This window comes from Marmota monax, unplaced genomic scaffold (assembly GCF_021218885.2).
Source record: "Marmota monax isolate L192 unplaced genomic scaffold, Marmota_monax_Labrador192_F-V1.1 WCK01_AAM20220418_F8-fsc00127, whole genome shotgun sequence".
NCBI classification, from domain to species: Eukaryota; Metazoa; Chordata; class Mammalia; order Rodentia; family Sciuridae; genus Marmota; species Marmota monax.
Window position 1 is genome coordinate 4,328,164 of NW_026692894.1, and position 21,750 is coordinate 4,349,913.

At 37.2% G+C, this 21,750-nt stretch overlaps 1 protein-coding gene and 1 pseudogene across 3 annotated transcripts in view; one reads left to right on the top strand and one right to left on the bottom strand.

Annotated features, from left to right (window-relative positions):
• Zfand3 (zinc finger AN1-type containing 3) overlaps positions 1-21,750 on the bottom strand; it is a 316,019-nt gene that overhangs the window by 281,695 nt on the left and 12,574 nt on the right. The window lies entirely within an intron of this gene.
• LOC124096688 (dual specificity protein phosphatase 10-like) lies at positions 3,216-4,802 on the top strand (annotated as a pseudogene).

Genomic DNA, 21,750 nt, shown 5'->3' on the forward strand with positions numbered 1-21,750 from the left:
GGACAAGTTCATTAACACTATAGTACCAAATACTTTGGCTAACAAATTTTTGAAAGACTGGGATTTTTTTTAACTTCTGAATATTGGCCTTAAGAATTACTGGAGCCAATGTGTTTTAAAATTATGGTATTTTATAAAATTATTTGTTCTTTAGCATACAAACATTCCATAAAATTCTTACTTCTTAACCAAAGTCCTTCAGGGATACAGGTATATTCCAAATAAAATATAAACATATATCGTTTTCAAAGACAGAAAAATAAATCAATATTAACCAAAATTCAACTGACAAAGGAAAAAAGCTTCTACATTCTAAAATATTACCCAAATTGACTAAGATACAAGGCCAGCCCCACTGTGCCCACAGCCATTCATCAATTTAATCCTTAACTATTACTGGCACTGAATCCTTACCCACGGCCTCAAGGCTGCTGCTATCATGGCCTTCCCCAAAAAGAAAACTTCATTTCTAATGCATGACCATAAAATATATCAGAAAATAGATGGGAACTTGCAAGTTATATATTTTGGAGTCACGATTTAATAATCAGCAGAGTTTCTATTGACAACCATAGACTACATGGCAATAAATGGTATCAAAGGTGGAGAGAACAAGGAGATCAGTAACTGAAAAAGTTTTAGTCCAAATTAGCAAACACAGACTACTCAGATAAAATTTACTCTTAAGCAAAAATGCCAGGATTGCCTTTAACAGAAATGAGAATAAATTTATATATAGATGTCCTCTGTTCAGCTTAAAAAGTATTAATATAATTAATATACATCAATATAATTAATTGATCCTTCCGAGAACTCTGCTGTAAAGCAAGTAATGCCTATTTTACAATTAATGGAATTGAGATGTGGGGAGATTGTTTTATTCGAGGTAACAAAACTAACAAGTATAGGACAACATGTTAACTTCAGCTTTATGTCTCCAAAGTCAAAATTCTTTGCATCAAAATACATTGTCTTAAGGCCAGGGATAAAATACATGTGTATTAGAAATGAGGTTGACCTGCTTCTACAAATATGTATTTTTTTTTTCTATTTCTTTATGTGTTCATAGGGATGAAACTCCGAGCACTCTACCACTGAGCTACATCCCCCGCCCTTACTATTATTATTTTGAGACAGGATCTCAGTAAGTTGCCCTGCTGGCCTCAAACTTGCAATCTTCCTACCCCAGCCTCCCAAGTAGCTGGGATTACAGGCACATGCCACCATGGAATATGGTGTGCCACCATGGGGTATTTTTTTTTTATTATACATATATGAATAAAAAAAGTCAATGTGACATGCACAATGCTGGCCCTAGTAGTAAATTGTTCTTGATCTTCCTGTCCCAAGAAATGACAATGTAGTTACTAGTTGATGAGGTTCCCTCCAAACCTCATGTTGGAATTAAATTCCCACAGTGAGGTATTGAGAGAGTGAAAATGTAAACTGACTACGGTGTTTGGAAGTGAGGACTTTGGAAGGTAATAAGGATTATATAAGGTCATAAGAGTAGATCCCCCATGACTGAATATAGGTGGTTTTATAAGGAGAGAGAGAGATCAAAGAATATACATACTCCATCTCACCATGTGATCTCTCCCTCTTGCATATACTCCCACCTCTGTGATACTATTCACCATAAAGTCCTTGCCAGCACACCAAGCCAATGCCAGCACCAAAACCTTTGCTCCTCCAAACCGTGAGCTAAATAATACTTCTTTTCTTTTTCCCCACTCCCTAGGTACTGAGGATTGAACCCAGGGGAACTCTCCCCACTGACCTACATCCTTACCCTTTTTATTTTTGTTTTTTTATTCTGAGACAGTGTCCTGCTAAACTGCCCAGGCCGGTCTCAACCTTACAATCCTCCTGTCACAGCCTCCTTGGGTCACTGAGATTACACGCATGTGCCATCACACCCAACTTAAACCTATTTTCCTTATAAAGTTCTTAGCCCCAAGTATATCAGGACAGTAATGGAATATAGACTTACATACTGGCAAAATCCAAAAAGGAGATTGCAGCAGAACACCATAAACACAGAAGAGCTGATTGAGCATTATTATCTCCTTCAAGGAGTAAGTACACTGGTCTTCAAAGCACAATACAAAGAACTCTTTTAAAACAACTTAAATTTTTATAGTTTTCTTTACTTGGTTTAACAAACTAGGTTTTACTCACACTCAAAACAGAGTACTTTGCAACACATGTCCGCCATTTGTGGTCACACTAAGATAACATATATATAACAGGATGTGTTTTATAATCAGTGGTCCACTTTTCAGTCACATAGATGGGAAGAGACTCTTCTGTTATATACTTGCAAATAAAAATTTTTAAGAAAAAAACTACTTCCTTCCACTGTCAGAAGCCATCCTCTTACATCTCAAAAACGACATCTCAAAGGTGTATTACTCCTCACCCTGCTCAAATTCTAGTTTGTTTTCTTTTAAATCATACACAAGCTGTTCTTTACTTCAAACATAACTCTTCTCACCAATACATGCTGGCATTCTGGTGAAGAGCCTCAATGGCCTTCAGTACCTGAGCAAACCAGCTACAATCTACCATGCTCTCCTCAGAAAAATAGCCCCACAGTAGGGTATTCCAGCACAAAGGTACCTGTGTCTACTGGAGAAGACAATCATGCTATTCTGGTTGTGCCAGACTGAAACAGGGTTGCTGTCCCTCCCAAAGGCAAATATAGACTAACTGGACATCTAGGGTTAAACTTGGCCTAACTGGGGTGACTATACAAGGAATGGTAACAAATTTATCCACAGAGACACTCTCATAAACATGGAATAGAAAGAGGGGGCCACCAGAGTTGAGGCAGTACCATGCAAGTGTTTCTAAGGTTCTCTCCATGAGAACTACTCGATATCCTAGTCTGGGAAGTTATAGGACCCAGAACAAATGCACAGATAATAAACAGACATTATCCAAAGCTACCCCTCAATAAAGCCCCATTCCTGAAGTTATATTTTTTCCTCACAATCCTAAAAAAATCTAATACAAGTGACCTACTTCTCTAGAAAGACCAACATGTTCACTCATCACACCTATCTGACCTGGTCATTTGGTATCCAAACTTTCATACAACCCATTATGCCCCACCATGGAGTCAGAAGCAGGTAAAAGTGAAGTTAAGACCCTTCCTATTTCCCAACTCCTCTTATTATAATCATCCATAATAATCCTGAGCTGCGAACTATGTTGCTGCTGGAGATCAATGAAGCCAAGTGAACGGGGGCTGAATGTGACAGTCCATAGCTGAAGCCAAGCACCAGATGGTGGAGGGCTACACTTATTTATGAAACTCTTGAGTTCTTCTTCAATTGCCAGTTTTCAGCCTCCTCATGCCTCCGTCTCCTTTAGACGACAGGGTAGTAGTGGCACTATCTAGGCCCGTCCGACCTCAGGATCTCAACCTTTGTTTAGACTCTAGCTATCTTGGCTCTGCCACTCCAGGCAGCAATAGCCACCGTCCTGTCATCACCACCACAGTAGTGTCCCTCAAGGCTGCAAATCTGAAGTATATGCCCTCATCCAGTGGCTCTGCCCACTCCCTGAATTGTGGATTCAGCAGTGCCAGCTGCTGCACTGTGGCAACCTACGACAAGGACAATCAGGCCCAAAACCATGCCATCACTGCTGGCACTGCCACCACCGCCACTGGAACCTCTACCACCTGCCCTGCTAACTAGATGGTCAACAACAATGAGAATACAGGCTCTTTAATTCCATCAGGTGGAGTGGGCAGCCCTATGTCAGGAACCCCAAGCAGCTAATCAGCATCAAAATAATCTACCCCAATGACCTGGCAAAGAAGATGACTAAATGCAGCAAGAGTCACCTGCCAAGCCAGGGCCCTGTCATCATTAACTGCAGGTCCTTCATGGAATACAACGAAAGTCACATCCAAGGAGCAGTCCATATTAACTGTGCTGATAAGATCAGCCAGCAGAGACTGCAGCAAGGCAAGATCACTATTCTAGACTTGATTTCCTGTAGGGAAGGCAAGGACTCTTTCAAGAGGATCTTTTCCAAAGAAATTATAGTTTATGATGAGAATACCAATGAACCGAGCCGAGTGATGCCCTCCCCAGCCACTTCACATAGTCCTCGAGTCCCTGAAGAAAGAAGGCAAAGAACCTTTGGTGTTGAAAGGTGGACTTAGTAGTTTTAAGCAGAACCATGAAAACCTCTGTGACAACTCCCTCTAGCTTCAAGAGTGCAGGGAGGTGGGGGGCGGTGCTTCTGCGGCCTGGAGCTTGCTACCTCAGTCTGTCCCCACCACCCCTGAGGATCGAGAATGCAGAGCTGACACCCATCCTGCCCTTCCTGTTACTTGGCAATAAGCAGGACGGAGGACCTGGACACCATGCAGCGGCTGAACATCAGCTATGTCATCAACGTCATCACTCACCTTCCCCTCTACCACTACGAGAAAGGCCTCTTCAACTACAAGTGACTGCCAGCCACCCACAGCAACAAGCAGAACCTGCGGCAGTACTTTGAAAAGGCTTTTGAGTTAATTGAGGAAGCTCACCAGTGTGGGAAGGGGCTTCTCATCCACCACCAAGCCAGCGTGTCCCGCTCTGCCACCACTGTCATCACCTACTTGATGAAGCACACACGAATGACCATGACTGATGCTTACAAATTTGTCAAAGGCAAACGACCAATTATTTCTCCAAATCTTAACTTCATGGTGCAGTTGCTGGAGAGTTTGAGGAAGACCTAAACAATGGCCACCCATCCTTATGCCAAAGCTGATGGGTATGGAGACGGTCGTGTGACAGTGATCAGGGTAGAAAATATTGCTGCTCTCCTTTGGGGGGGCGAAAAAGGAAGGAGGATGGGTTCTGGGGGGTTTTTATTTTGGATTTTTTTTTCTTTTTTTTTGTTGGGGGTAAAGTTTGTGAATGGAAACAAACTTGTTTAAAGACTTTATTTTTAACAAGTGTGAGAAGACTATAACTTTTGATGCCATTGAGATTTACTTCCCACAAACTGATAAAGCAGGGAGGCTAAAGAGATCTTTTTTTTTTTTTAAGCCAACAATAAAAATATAATAAAACTTGTTTCTCCCCCTTTTCCTTTTAAGCTTTTTGTAGAGTTTATGACTCAATAGTCTATGCAGGTTCATAGACCTAAGATCTATATACCATTTAAAAAGAACCAAAAGTAAGTAGAAAAGACATTGAATCATGAAGACCTAGGAGCCCCCTGGGCCATCCATATAGGAAATAAAAATCCAACCAAACAAGCCCTGCTGTGCTCCTTGGTGCAAAGAGAAGATTAGGGGAGTTTGAGTGGTCTAAGAACCCTTCACATATTCTTTAAAGAAATAGAGAATAGTGTTTTATGCTCTGGACTTTTCTTTCCCCCTCTCTGGGTTTAAGAGACTTTTTGAAATAACAAGGAACTGATTGACCATTATACCACAGGCCTTCACTGGCTCTTGTGCAATAATATGGTGTTTTGAGTATGCAAACAAGTTAGAGCTGGCAAGTGAATGATAGACAAATAGTGCAAAGTTGCCAGCTTGGAGATAGAAAGAAATTCAACAATTACTTTCCTTCCCACCTTTTTCCGTTTCTTTGTTGTTGTTGTTGTTTTTTGGGTTTTTTTTTTTTATTCTGGTTATAGTGTCATAAACCTTGTTACATATGTATATCAGAATATTAAAAAAATGACAAAAATTTATTGAAAAATATTTTTTACACACAAAAAGCAAAAACACACAAAAACTTTGTGTGTTTCTGCTGACTGTGTAAAAATTTATTTTCATTATATAAGTGAAACTCAAAAATAATAATAATAATAATAATAATCCTGAGCTGCATGACAAGTCACTTCCTTCAAGACTTCCTTAACTGATCAAAATGACACTAAAAATACTTATTTCTCTATGACACCTCCATGTATTAATTTGTTCTATAAATCACACATTTTGATAAACTATCCACATTCAGTCCAACTTATAAGAAGACCTGCAGAAACTGCTTTGTACTTAATACTATTTCAAATTTGCTGGAGATCTAATTTTATTTTCTTTAAAAAGAGACCTTAGGGGCTAGGGTTGTGGCTCAATGGTAGTGCATGAGGCACTGGGTTCAATCCTCAGCTACCACATAAATATAAAATATTGTGCCCACCTAAAAATAATTTTTTTTTAAAGAGAGCCCTTTATTCCCATATGGTCTGACTGGCATATTTTACAGTTTTTTCCAAAGTACCATGTTCTTCACATTCACTTATATATAGCACTTTTTTCCCCACTACAAAGCATCTACCCCAAATTCTTCCATCTTGTGTGTTCTGTTTTCATATAGTCTAACATAGTATTTTGCCCTTACAAGTGAACAGTGTTAACAGACATATTTACCAGAATCAGATTCTGAAGGATACCTAAAAATTAGATATTATTTTATTACTCCATTATCTGAATTTTCTATTACAGTTGTATATAGACATGTCAAAAGGACATTTATTACCAAAGATTTTATTTTAGCTATAGTATTCACTATGCTAATTAAAACATTAAATACAGTCTTACCAAATTATTATATATAAAAAAATAAGAGGGGCTGGGATATGTATAGCCCAATGACAGAGCATTTGTCTGATATACACCAAGGTTCAATTTCTCCTACCACAGGGGGAAAAAAGAAATGAGGGGTGATGTATTTTCATCATTTAAAAGTAGGCAGTAAAAAAAAGGCACAATATCAAGAGAACACAAACTGTGCCTTGAGGAGGTTACAATTTAAAAAAAAAAAAAAAAGACACAATCTTAGGTACATACAAAGAGTGGGAGTGGAGGGGAGGGTGCCCCTAAATAAAGGGAGACAAGGGAAGACCTAAGTCAGCAGGTGTTATTCACTCCATTAAACAGGTGGAGTTCTGAGTATAATCTGAAGCAGTCAGAAAAAGATATATGCTGAACATTCAAAGAAGCAGGTATTTGGCACAGTGAGAAATGGAATTTCAGGTGAGTAGAAAGGAGAATAACATGAATCCAAGAAAAATGCTTCTATGAAGAGCCACCGCTATGGTTTAGATGTAATTTAACCAAAGGGTTCATGTGTTAGAAGCTTGGTCCCCAGTATGGTGATATTTAGAGGAGGTAAAACCTTTAAGCAGGAGCCTTTAATGGGAGTTAGTAAGGTCATCAGGGGCACTGCACTCATAAGGGACTAAGGTAGTTCTCATGGGATCATGAGTTAGATCTCAGGAATGTGACTTGTTATAAAAGAGACTCTTTCCACACTCTTCCTGACTTGGCCCTGTGATTCCTCCTTCTTGTATGCACTCCCACCACCACGATGTCATTGACCAGATATGCCAAAGCCAAAAAGGGCTCTTACCAGATCCAGAGCCAGACTGCTTAGACTTTTCAGAATCCAAAACTGTAAGCTAACTAAACCATCTTTACTCGGACTCTCATAGTCAGTTACAGTAACAGAAAATGAATTAATATATCATGCAAGACAGCTGACAATAAAAAAGAACAGGCAATAGGACTGGGGTTGTAGCTCAGTGGTAGAGCGCTTGCCTTGCATGCGTGAGGCCCTAGGGTTGATCCTCAACACCACATAAAAATAAATAAATAAAAATAAAGATATTGCGTCCTGGGCTGGGGATGTGGCTCAAGCGGTAGCACGCTCGCCTGGAATGGGTGCGGCCCGGGTTCGATCCTCAGTACCACATACAAACAAAGATGTTATGTCCGCCGAAAACTAAAAAATAAATATTAAAATTCTCTCTCTCTCAAAAACAAAAAAAAAGATATTGCGTCCATCTACAACTAAAAAAAAATATTTAAAAAAAAAAAAGAATAGGCAATAAAGAGAACCAATATCAGGTACAAAAAAGAAGGACAAGGTTTGAAAGAGGAAGAGAAAAAAATGATAAAAGATTACATATCATACCCAAGTGTGGTGTCAGCACTCAAGAAAGGTATGTGCAGGACTGGAATGTAGCTCAGTGGTAGAGGGCACACCTACTACACATGACGCCCTGGGTGCAACCCCTAATACCAAAAATAAAATGTCATTTTGTTTTGCTTTATCTTGTTTAGACTATCATACACAAGGTCCTAAGTTCAATCCCCAGCACTACCAAACGGGCTAGAGGAGATAAATGCAATATTAAGTCTGAATTATGAACATCATCATTAATTTACCAAGTTTCTATTGAGAAATAGTTAATCCTTAATGAATGAGGCAGCAATAATTACAAAGTATATTAACAAACTGTATAAATATACATTAGTTATGTGTGTACATATTACATAAAGTTTTATAGAAGCTCTATTTCAAAATGGAATCTAGATTTTACATGTATGAAGTCACTGCAGAAGAAAGAAAAGGAGAAGGGAAGAGAGAGAAAGAAGGAGAAGAGAGAAAACTTTTCATTTGACCAATGAAATCAGAAGTATAAATAATTCTCTCTCTCATCTTCAAATTTTTACCTATTGAAGGAAGAATGCCTGGTAAGAAAAAATTCCTAACATCAAAACAAATTTCTTTCCTTTCTCATTAGACCCAAACTTTTGTTAAAGAATTAACATGCCCTCCAAAAAGCCAACAGTTGAATTCCATTATAGATACAAATTTGAACTGCCACAAAACCCAAAATTGATTTCCTCAGTACAATCTTCCAAAAGGTAGGATTGTAGACTATTAATATCAGAAATGATCACCCAAAGAGTAAAAGGAAGAAAAGGTAATTAATAAGCACACATCATAATCCAGCGAGGTCTCAAATGAACTGTTATTTTTATCCTGTAAACCTCAAACTTCCAATAATTTTATCTTTAAATTGAGTAACTGGTGAGCTTCTGATTATCATGAAACAATTAAAAGTGATAAGATTTTGGGCCAGCCTACTTCTCACAGTCCCCACACCAAACAAGAACTTCCCCTGACTAAATTATTTTTAATGAAACTGTTTCTTTCAATCAAAACAGTCTTAAGTAATGTGTATAGGAAATAATGGAGGGGCACATACAAAACAACCAGTTATTTAGAGATACTCTATGGCATCATTAGAGAGAGCTAGGACACTGTTTAAAGAAGATACAGCTAAGGAACACCCTGTAGCCAAAAAAAAAAAAAGACAGGGAACTTCAAGGGGGAAAACTGAGAATTTAACAGAAGCAAGGAAATTTTGGCTAAAACAACAGTGATTTGACCTTGTACACGGCTCTGAGGCCAAAGCAAAAACCGCCAGATTTTTTCAAGGCTCTGAGAATTTAATAAAGACATTGACCTCTGCTCAATGAGAAGTGACAAAAGTTCATGGATCTAATGATTTACCTTATTTGTATGTAATTTAGACCTTAAGACTTAATCACATCATTAAAATAATTTTTGCCTTTCAACTCTGCTGTAAATACTAAAAGAACCATCGGAAATAAAAGCAACCACCCTAAATTCTAGAACTCTTGAAAACAAGACTTTTTACCTGTTCCATATCCCTGCTGACACTCTAAATGTTAACAGAAATTTACTCCCAAAGAAGTTAAACAAATAAAGCAAAAGCAAGTGAAAACTTTTAAAACTTTCAAAAAATTTTAAGGGACTGCTTTACAATCCTTTGGTGGTCTCCCAGTAACACTATCTTCCCAATGGTCTCAAATTTAACCATTCATCATGGACTTCTTTAAGGGGGCATTATTTCACTTTTAGACTATACCCCATTTTATACTTTCTGCCCTCACTAAATAACTACCACCCAGTAGATGTGTCACCCTCATGCAGACTACAGGAGGACAGGAACTTGTTCTCTGGATGCCCACTGCCTATGGCCATGTCTGATGCAAAGTAAACAGAGTATGTGCAGTCTGACTTCACTCCCAATCTTCTTCCCAAGCTTGGTGTTGTTTTTTTTTTTTTTATACCTATATTTTGTTTTGGGGTTTTGTTTTAATTTTCATGTGGTGCTGGGGATAGAACCCAGAGCCTCATGCATGCTATGCAAATGCTTTACCACTTAGCCACAACACCGGCTCCCCAAGCTAGGTTTGTAAAGGCTATTGATCGGGCTGGGGATGTGGCTCAAGCAGTAACGCGCTCGCCTGGCATGCGTGGGGCACTGGGTTCAATCCTCAACACCATATAAAAATAAAGATAAAGATGCTGTGTCCACCGAAAACTAAAAAATAAAATTTTTTTTTTAAAAAAGGCTATTGATCCCAATCTACCCTCCCTCGGTATTATTATACTTTGGATCTGGAATATTCCCCTAAGGCTCATATGTTGAAAGCCTGGTCCTCAATGGTGGTGTTACTGGGAAGTGGGGCCTAGTTGAAGGAGGAGGTCACTGGGGGCATGTCCTTAAAGGTTATATCTTATCCCCAGCCCCTTCCTCTTTCTCTGCTTCCTGGCCACCACAAGGTGAATGGCCATGTTCTACCACATGCTCCCCACCATGATGTTTTATGCCTTATCACAGGAAGCCCCAAAAAAAGTGGAGCCAAGTGACCATGGACTGAAATCTGTGAAATCATTTGCCAAAATAAATCTTCCTTAAGTTGATTTTCTCAAGTCATCTGGTCACAGTAATAGATGGCTGACGAACACATTCAGAAAAACCTCACCTCTTCCAAAAAGCCACTTCTGACTGGCTCCAAACAGCTTCAACTGAAAGAAAACCATCTTGCTAGCTGGGTGCAGTAGCACATGCCTGTAATCCCAGCTTTCTGGCAGCTGAGACAGGATTGCAAGTTTGAAGGCAGCCTCAGCAACTTCACAAGACTGTGTCTAAAAGTAAAATAAAATATTTTTTTAAAAAATAACAAAATAGGGGCTGGGGCTGTAGCTCAATGGGAGAGCACTTGCCTCGCACATGTGAGGCACTGGGTTCAATCCTCAGCACCACATAAAAATAAAGACATTGTGTCCATAAAAAATATATATTAAAAAAAACAACATAAAATAAAATAAAAGGGCTGGGGATGCAGCTCAGAGATAAATCACTTGTCTAGCATTCACAAAGCCCAGGGTTTAATCCTCAGTACCCAAAGAGAAGAGAATCTTGCTTCTGACTATGTTTCAATCATCTATGTTTTTATTCTTATCTAGATAAGATACTCCAGGACTGGAGCAAAATCCCACTGTAGTAGTTAAAACTCCTGGGGCTATGTTTAAGATAAATGCAATGTTCTAATGACCCACTGCTTAACCTGTTGATTACACACAACCTACCCCTTTTATAGATACCTGCCCAGGCAACAGTAGCAGCAGCAGCAAGGGCAGGAGAGGTAGCACAGAGAAAGAAATACAGCAGAGAAAGCACTCACACCTAGGTGAGACTACAAGAAAGTACAGAAGATGGTATCCCTCCATCCCTTACTCTGGACCATCATATGCCCTTTCCCAGAAGACACTTACACCAAAGTATAAGCCCATCAGCTGCCCTATAGGACATTTTTTCAGCTATCAACACAACTCTATTTCATCTTATATAGGGTGAATTTTTAAATGAAATTAAAACACAAACACCAATTATTAAATGAGGCAATTCATCTGCGGAAGACAGGTGTTTGTAAATTACTTACCTCTCCTCCTCCCCAAAGAAAGAGTGATAGGAAAAAGATGAAAGGAAAAACAGAATAGCACAAAGCAATTCCAAAGGAACTGTGGCTCTACACTATGGCACACCTGTACAACCCAAACTCCCCCATTTCTCCTACCCTCCATATTCACTCCAATTCTTTGGTCATCTGCTGCTCCTACTGACAGGCAATAGAAAAGTGGATCTGAGCTAATTCATCTCTATTTAGAAAGCAATTTAAGTACTTAAATAAGCACTATTGGGTGATATGCCTTAAGACTTCTGTCAAACCTTAAAATTGATTTTTTTTATTAACATTTCCCTTGTACAGGAAAACATGATGCTGAAGAACCTCTCTTGTCAAAACTAGATCGAAATTATAAAAGTGCCATATAAACTAGAAATTTAAAGAAGCTGACAGCTCTCCAAACAGTTCTTTCGTCCCTGTCTACAATTGTCTCCAGCATCATATAAAACTACCAGCATGAAGACAGCAAACACAGCCCTCATTTTTATCTCAAGGATAAACTCAATCACACTGTAAGATAGCCAATTCCCTCTGCAGTTTAAAAGTTCTGCAGCTAGTTATGTCAAGATCATGTAAGCAGATCTATTTCTGCATTTCCTAACTAAAAACTTAACAGAGAAGTGATTTTTATACAAAGCCAGAAAAAAGGCTAGCAGATAGTAATTTATGAGGCTACAGAGACAAAAGAATAGTCTACACATAGGTAAAATAACCAGTTTCTTTCTCCATTCAGTGCTACAGCTACAGGAATATGATTCTTCATTTATTCAAAAATGAAAATGATAATAAAATTCCCTGATGTTGACAGGTGATTTTTAACTTCACTGCTGTTTGACAAGTACCTACAGGCTTTACTTGGCCTCAATCTGTCCAGTTTGGAACTGCCAATTAGCAGCACCTCAAAAACAAACCCCAATGTATGCCATTATTTTTAAAAAGTGATTTTCAAAATGCCCGATACTATGAAAAATAAGAACAAAATAAAACCTGGATCGTCAAACCCAAGTGATGAGCAAAGAAAAGATCAAATTTTCCAAACAGATACAATATACATACTCCTCTCTTAAATAGAAAGAATATTATAGCAATCTAACCTTCACTGAAATCCTAGCCTTTCTCAATTGAGGTTCCACAGAGGAGAATTAAGCACTAATACCATAAGGCAAAGAGACTGGCAAAGAATTTCTGTAAATGTTTCAGGTTTTTTTAGGTTATCTGGTCTATGTCATAACTACTCAATTGTGCCACTAGAGCACAAAAGTAGTGCTTAATAAATAAATGAATGAGCACAACTGTGCTCCAATAAAACTTTATAGACACTCAAATGTGAGTTTCATGCAATTTTCATGGAAACATTTTTTTCAGCGTTTGAAAGATATAAAGTCATTCTCAATTTAAAAAAAAAAAAGTTCCTAATTCATTTGCCAGATTTGGCCTTGAGCAGGAGTTTGCTAACCAACTGCCACATTATAGATGAACTTCCTTCCTATCCATCTAGAATGGTAATAATTAAGACTCCATATAATAGAGAATTGAGAACAATCACTCAAATCATTTTATGTGTCTATAGTACATATTATATAATATCAGTTGACATCATTAGGTATTTGATGGCTTCCCTTATGACTTCATATTATAATTTTCCAATTTTTTATAATATAAATTTCTAAGGTTCAGGTTTAGAATAATGTACTTTGGAGTATACCCCATTCAACACATTTTAAACAAAATACAATGTGAGGCATTGAGAGAATAAGATGACCGAGATGGTTTCAACCCTCAGCTTACAATGAACTCAGATGTGTACACATGATAAATCAGTGCTATTCTAGGAACAAGTAAAAGACAACATTCAGTGAAAACCAATATGAGTATCCTGTGGGATCAGGAAACACTATTCAAGTATTCAGGCACAACCTGGATATATAATGGGAAGCATACTGTAATAGAGCAAAGTGCAAGGGAAATATATATATTTTGAAACAAATTTATATAATTTGAAACAAATTTCAAAAGGAGAGTTTCATTTTTGAAAACTAACCAGAAAAACAAAAACTCTATTTTGAGTTTTTAGATCTCTAAAGGGTAAATATCTACAATAATAAGCTATACAGCTCATTTTAAGTTCAGAAAGTGGGAAAATTACTATCCATGATGGTTTCAACCTATTTCATCATTTCCCAAAGCACTTCTCAAACATTCCCTAAGAGGATACGTTTGGAAGGGACTGATAAAGAGAAGGAACAAGTAAAGCTTAGCAAGTTTCTGAGTGTCACAGTGTAGATCTTAAATGCACCTCCCACCCCCATGCAGAGGTCCCTGTGTTAAAAGCTTGTTCCCTAGAATGGTGTGCCTGGGAGGCTGGAGAACCTTTATAAGAGATGGGGTCTAGCTGGAGGTCTTCAGAAGATCATTTGGTACATAACACTGATGGAGATTGTGGAAATCCACCCACCCCACCCACCGCCGCGCCACACTCCTTCCTCTTCCTCTTCCTTTGCTTCCAGACCATAGAATGCAGTTTTACTCTGCCACATGCCACCACAATTATGTCTTGAAACTTCTGAAAAATATGAGCCAAATAAGGGGATTAAATGTAGTGCCTCATGCATGCCAGGGAAGCACTGTACCAATGAAATACATCCCTATCCTTTTTATTTTGAGATAGGGTCTCACTGAAGTGCCCAAGCTGACCTCAAACTTATGAACCTCTTGCCTCAGCCCCCCAAGTAACTGGGATTACAGGCATGCACCACCACTCTCAGGACCTTTACTCTTTATAAGCGTATCATCTCAGGTTTAGAGCAAGAGAAGGCTGACTAACAAATTGAAGTAGTATGACCGCAAAGCTAAGTAATAAAAGGCAACAAAAGGATCATACTTGGCTGTCTTGATGACACATGCAACCTGCTTCATTTTCTTGCAGGGCATGGTGGTGCCTGCCTGTAATCCCAGTGGCTCAGGAGGCTGAGGCAGGAGGACCACTAGTTCAAAGCCACCCTCAGCAATGTAGCAAAGCTCTAAGCAACTTAACAAGACCCTGTCTCAAATTAAAATAAAGGGGGGGGGGGGGGGCTGGGATGTGGCTCACTGATTAAGTGCCTCTAGGTTTAACCCCTGGTACGAGAAAAGGAAAAAGAAAAAAAAGACCATTTTTCCTAAGTGTGGTGTGTGGCAAGGTATATTAAGTAAAGAGGGCTTCCAAGTCAGTTTTTGAGGACCATAAAATCATTCTCCATGGTGTCCCTCTCCCCTTGATGCCTCTAACACATCCTCAACATCAAGAAAGTTAGTAGATGAAATAAGAAAGAGAGTAACAGCAAGTCAAGTCAGAAAGGTGCAAGGCAACAAAGAAGGATCAACTAATTCCTCCCTTCAATATCTAAGCTTTCATAAATTATTCACATCTCTTAATCTTGCTTCTTCTCATTAGACCAAATCCTTGCTCCTAAGAAACTTCATCAGGAGACAGATTAAAAAAAAGAAGAAGAAGAAGAAGAAATTCAAAACAACTGTTTGTTTATTAACATCAAGGAAAGAACCAAACTGGGGAGTACAGAAGGAAGCAACATAGTGAAAGGCTTGAAGCTTTGAAAATTATCACAAATTTGTCTTAATGTTGAAGTGACTTCACTGTAGCTAGAAACACTTCCAAGTGCTCTTTCCAACCCTCAGTTTATCAGCACATTTCCTAACCGGATAGAAATAAAGTTCAGTAAGTTTCTATCAAAATGTCAATTATTAGAGTACTATAATCGCAGATTCATGTTTCTACCTCTACAAAGCCCTAACAGTCCAATTTAGCTTTCAACCCTCACAGAAAATTCAGATACAAAATGAACCAACAAGTCAGAAATAGGTCTACAAAAACTAAATAAACAGAAAAATATAAGCACAGTTTAGCCAATATAGATATAAAATATAAGCTGATTAGTTAAAAAATAACCAAAAACGGGCTAGGATTGTGGCTCAGAGGAAGAGCACTCACCCAGCATGCATGAGGCATTGGGTTCGATCTCAGCACCACATAAAAATAAAATATTGGTCCACCTATAACTAAAAAATAAATATTAAAAAAAAAGAAAAAGAACCAAAGATCACCAATACTTAATGCAATGATAACAGACACCAACTTGAAAAGCAGAACAGAATATAGAAAAACATGCAAGTTATTTTTAAGGCAATATATGAAAAGTTTAAGAAATGATCTTATTGTATTCAGCTTTGGTTAAGACATTTTTATATTAACTTTGGGGATATGTGCAAATTAGTTTTTTGTTTTGTTTTGTTGGCAGTGGGAGGGGCGGTGGAGAAACTGAAAGGATCTACAGGTGGTAGAAAATTTTCAAATGTAAGAAGAAATTCAGAGGGCTGAAATGTTGAAAAAGGAAAAGAGGTCTCTTTTACTAAAGATTGTTGGGGATATTGAAAGCTTTTAATGAGTAAACACTGAGTAATTGCAAAAACAGTCTCAAGTCACAAAATAAACACTGGCCCCCAAAAAGGAATATAGCAGACCATGTAGTTTCCAAAACAAAACTCTTATAGAGGCAGAATTTTACAAAACTGAATCACAAGTGAGAACAGACACTTGTTTAAAAAAAAAAAAAAATCTCAACAGTCAAGGCATATCGGGCTTAAAGGATTAAGATCAGGGGCTGGGATACAGCTCAGTGAGTAAAACACTTCCCTAGCATGCTCCTTGCCCTCTTGAGTTTGATCTCCAACAGAACAACAACAAAAAAGTTTAAAAGATCAACCCTTAGTAGAGATCAATACATAATAGATGATGGATGAGATGGTTTTGAACTGGGATATCCATGGGGCCAGGGTATTTCCCGAACTGTATCTGAAACCAAACTGAGGAAACTAGAAAAGGGCAGCTAGAATATAAATTTACCTAAGAAAATTACAATCTATCTTCTTAGTCCATATCTTCATGTCAGGTAAGAATGTCTGCAGATATGTGCCTTTTGTATTGTTGCTATTATTATTTTGAAAGCAAATTAGGGTGTCTATAAAGAGAAGACAAAATGGTAGTATAGTTACATAATGATACACTATTTTTAAAATACACAATAATTAAAAGAAACAAATTAATACATTCAACAACACTGAAGAATATAAAACATAACCTTGTGTCAAAGAAACCTTACATAAAAGAGTACTTATCATATAATCTCATTTATATGAACTTTCAAAAGAGGCGAAATTAATCTATGATGAGGGGAAAAATGAGAACAGTGGTTACCTAGGAAGCATGGGTGGGAGAAGAGGTAGAATGGCTAGGAACTGATATAAGAGAACTTTCTGGAATGAAAGAAACATACTATAGTATAACAGATTATTCCTGAGATTTCATACGTAAATTTACTTATGTGTCTTACTATATTTGGGCTGCTGTAATACAACACCTTAGACTGAATAATCTATAAACAATAAAAATTTATTGCTCACAATTCCGGAGGCTAGGAAACCCAAGATCAAGGCACCAGCAGATTTGATGTCTGTTAGAGGGGTTATACAGTACTTACAATCTGAATGTTGGTGTCCCCCGCCCAAAATTCAGTTTGGAACCTAATACTCAATGTGATATTGTAAGAGATGGGGTCTTTTAGAGATAATTAAGTTATGAGAACTCTGCCCTTATGAATGAGATTAGTGTCTTTATAAAAGAGGCTGGAGAGTCTAGGGTTGAGGCTCAGTGGAGAGCACTTACCTAGCACATGTGAGGCACTGGGTTTAATACTCAGCGCCACATAAAAAATAAATAAATAAAATAATAGTTCTATCCATCTCTAACTAAAAAACTGAAGAAAAAAAAAAAAAGAGGCTAGAGGGAATGCCTAGTCCCTTCTAACACATTAGGATGAAACAATAAGGTGTCATCTATGAAGAATAAGTCCTCATGAGACATTATATAACAGATTAAAGCAATACAGAGACAAAATATATCTTTAAAAAAATTTAACCAACAGATTCCATGCTTCATTATTATGTAGTGAATCTTTACTTCATTTTTCTAACCAACTGAGTCGTTTTTCACTTGGTTTTTCTAACCAACTGATCTCATATAAATTTAATTAGCTTAAGTGCCTCCCCAAAAGGCATCTTAGGGGGGAAAATTCTCATTTTCAAAAGCAAAAGAGCAGACTTTTGCTTTCCATACAATTAAAGTGCGATCTCAGAAAATAACACAAGCCTTGTGAAGGCAGTTGTATGTGAAGCAGCCAACTGCTCCTGTTTCTGTTGTTTCGCTTTGTTGCCCAGTCTGGCCCTGAACTCCTGGGCTCAAACTACCCCTTCTGCTTTAGCATCCTAAGTAAATGGGACTACTAACATGTATGTACTAAGTCAGCTGGTTTTCAAAAAAATTCAAATAAAATTCCTCCTGCCTGTAAAGGCTTCAAAGAGATACATGAGATATAAACATCAAAGCATATTGAAAAATGTCAAAGTTCTAAACAAGCATTATTATTATTATTATTATTATTATTATTATTATTATTCCATGATATTCCTTACAATCTCTCAAAACTGTTACAAAAAAAAACTGTTACCAGGGGCTGGGGATGAGCAGTAGTGCACTTGCCTGGCATGTGTGAGGCACTGGGTTCAATTCTCAGCACCACATATAAATAAATAAAATAAAGGTCTATCAACAACTAAAAATTAAAAAGACTAAAAAAATTTTTTTTAAAAACTGTTACCAGACAAATAAGAAGAAAATTATATAAACAAGTTACTACTATAAAGGAATTAAGGCCACTTAAAAGGAGCTTCCCAGTTCAAATATTTGGTCCATTATGACTAATACTGACTCATTTAGATATTCATGTTGAGTCAAGAACTACTGTTTGCTTCTAATTTACCCAGTACATCTTTTTGTTTTGCCCCAAGTACCTAAAAGAGGGGAGGATGGATACCGTTGAATGTAATGGCTCAGTGGCATCCTTATGGGAGTGCACTAAACACCTCTTGCAAATCCAAGGTTTATAATACTACTAAGCAATTTATAACATCTTGATTCAAGTATTATCAATTAAATTATCTTAACAGTTTCAGACAGATCCCTAGGAAGATCACTGTCAGCACCTAAAGGCTTGCATTAAATACCTTATTCTGGTTTTGAAAGTAATTTTCTCCCCAATCCCTGTAACTAATCAGCAGATACAGCATAATTTTAAAATGATCTTAACATCATTCATTCAAATGGAAACGAGTACCAAACTGAAAAAAACAAGGTCAGCTGGAGAATGTCAACACACATGTAAGAATATTTTACAATTGCTCTTTCTCTATCCTTTTTTTTTTCTTTTTTCCTTTCTTTTTCAGGAAGGATTGAAGAAGAGGGAAAAGTTTCATTTAGAACCTGAAATTTAAAAAAAAAAAAGAAGAAGAAAAGAATAGAAGAACCTGAAATTCTAGTCTCAAAGTTTGCATTCACCACACATCCTGAAGAGAATAAACTAACAAAACAATGGGGAGGAAAAGCATGATCAAAACTTATACCGAGGCTGGGTGCAGTGGGCACGCCTGTAATCCCAGCGGCTTAGGAGGCTGAGACAAGAGGATTGTGAGTTCAAAGCCAGCCTCAGCAACTGTGAGGCACTAAGCAACTCAGACCCTGTCTCTAAATAAAAAATACAAAAAATAGGGCTGGGGATATGGCTCAGTGGTCAAGTGCCCTCAAGTTCAATCTCCATGGTACACCCCCCACAAAAAAAAAATAAAAAAGAACTTATACCAAGACCTTCAACAGTAAGTATTTACTGATTTGTCACAAAGTACTCAGCATCATTATAAATTGTAAAGGATTAAAAAAAAAAAAAAAAAAGGTCCCCTACAGTATGGGCACTCTGGAATGACACAAAGCTCTTTTTTCCAAAAATAACTGTATACCAAAAATAAACATTTAAACACATTTTTTATACACACACAGTGACCTACTTCTCCAAATAGGTCCTACCTTCCAGTTGTCCACTCATTCAGTCATCTATGGATTAATCCACTGATGAAGTCAGAACCCTCTTGAACCAATCACTTGACAAAGCCCCACCTCTGAACACATGAGATGCGGGGGGCCATTCCAGATCCGAACCATAATATATAGCTTAGTGGAAAGAACACAAACTCCAAAGAGAGTCAGTCCTGATAATGATTTGTTGTGTAAAACCTCAAACAACTGACTAAGCCTCAGTTTCCTTGTCTCAATGGAAGAGACCCTGGGTGTGATCCCAGCATCAATAATAATAATAATAATAATAATAATAATAATAATAATAATTGTGCAAAGGACTTGAATAGACATTTCTTCAAAGAGGATACACAAATGGCCAAACCAAAGGGCACAGGAAAAATGCTCAAAAGCATTATCCATCAAGGAAATGCAAATCAAAATATAATGATACTCCATGAGGATACAATCAAAATGACAATGCTGGCAAAGATGTGGAAAAACTGAAGTCTTTGTGCATTGCTGGTGTAAAAGAGAGTCTGGCAGTTCCTCAAAAAGTTAAACATAAGAGTTATATGTTAGATGTACCCTCTTAGGAATATATCCAGGAGAATAAAAATATGTGTTCAATAACTTGCATACAATGTTCATAGCAGTATTATTCATAATGGCCAAAAAGTGGAAACAAGCCAAAATATATCAACTGATAAACAAAATATGTTAAATCCACACAATGGAATATTATTTGGCAATAAAAAAAATAAAGTCCTAATACATTCTAAAACATGGAACAACCCTGAAAACATGCTAAGTGAAAGAAGTTAGCACAAATGGTCATGTTATTATATAATTCCAGGCAGATGAAATGTCCAGACTTGGCAACTCCATAGAAACAAAGTAGATTTATGGTTGAAATTCTGAACTACAATTAACTTTCTAACCTTTGTAGGTTGAAATATGGCAAGATAACCAGATATGGTAGGGCATACCTACGATCCCAGCGATTCAGGAGGCTGAGATAGAAGGATCACAAGTTTAAGGCCAGCATCAACAACTTGGGGAGGCCCTCAGCAACTTATCAGGACCCCATCTCAAAAAATAAAAAGGCAAGCTGTTCTTGTCTGGAAATCCAATCACTGCCCACACTGCAGCCCTGGGCTTTCCCATCAGTTCCTATATTGTAAAATGGCACAATGTCAAAATAAATTCAACTTCACTCACCTGCCCAGAGATATTCTAAAATAAAAAGATAGCAAGTTGACATCATACTTATGAAACTATTTAAATGTATCAATACAATTCTAAACAAGTTTAAAATATATTTTTGTGTTTACTATCAATTGTACATTTAACATTAATGTATTTACCATTTACATAATGGTATATAATTATACTTTAATAAGAACCTGTCTATAAATTACAATGACTTGTCTTGATTACCCAGTTCAAATGATAGGATGTTTAAAATTCCTTTAAGTCACAATGTAGTAGTCATATAGCTAAATAAACTGAAGAATGTTTATAGAGAATAACAGGCAGAAAAATGAGATTTTCAGAATATCTCAAAATGCTGCAACTTGAACGCAACACCATTTTCTCTAATAATTCTAGTATGTCCTTTATTCTTGTGTCATATTGACACATACAACTTACATCATGAACAAAACAGAATATCAGTATTAGCTAAAAAGTCCTCTCATCTTACCTCACAGCTCACCTAATTTTTCCTAAATACATATAATTGAGCTCATTTTAAAAGAAAGATATGTCATTATCTCCCTCATAATGGGCTTTCTATCCCTTCCCAATCTATGTTAGAGAGAATGAAAGAAAATAAGAATACAAATGTCTAGTGTGTTCTTAGCAACACAAATGCAATTCAAAAAGAAATAAAACATAATTGGAAGAACTTCAGAAATAAAACTAAATATTTTCAGGGATGAAAGTCCAAAATAAACAAGAGAGACATCTTCCTAGAAACACAAAAACTGGGAGAAAATTTTCTCTATATAAAATTAAGTAAAATATCAAAACAGATTACAATCTTGTCTACCAGAACATAGAAGACTATAAAGATAGACTTTCTCCTAAAACCTAAGAAGTTCCAGCTTGATTTTCCTCTTTTTTTTTTTTTTTAATCTACCCTAAAAAGTCACAAAAATGTATTACTGGAAGAATAATAGAAGATAATAGCATG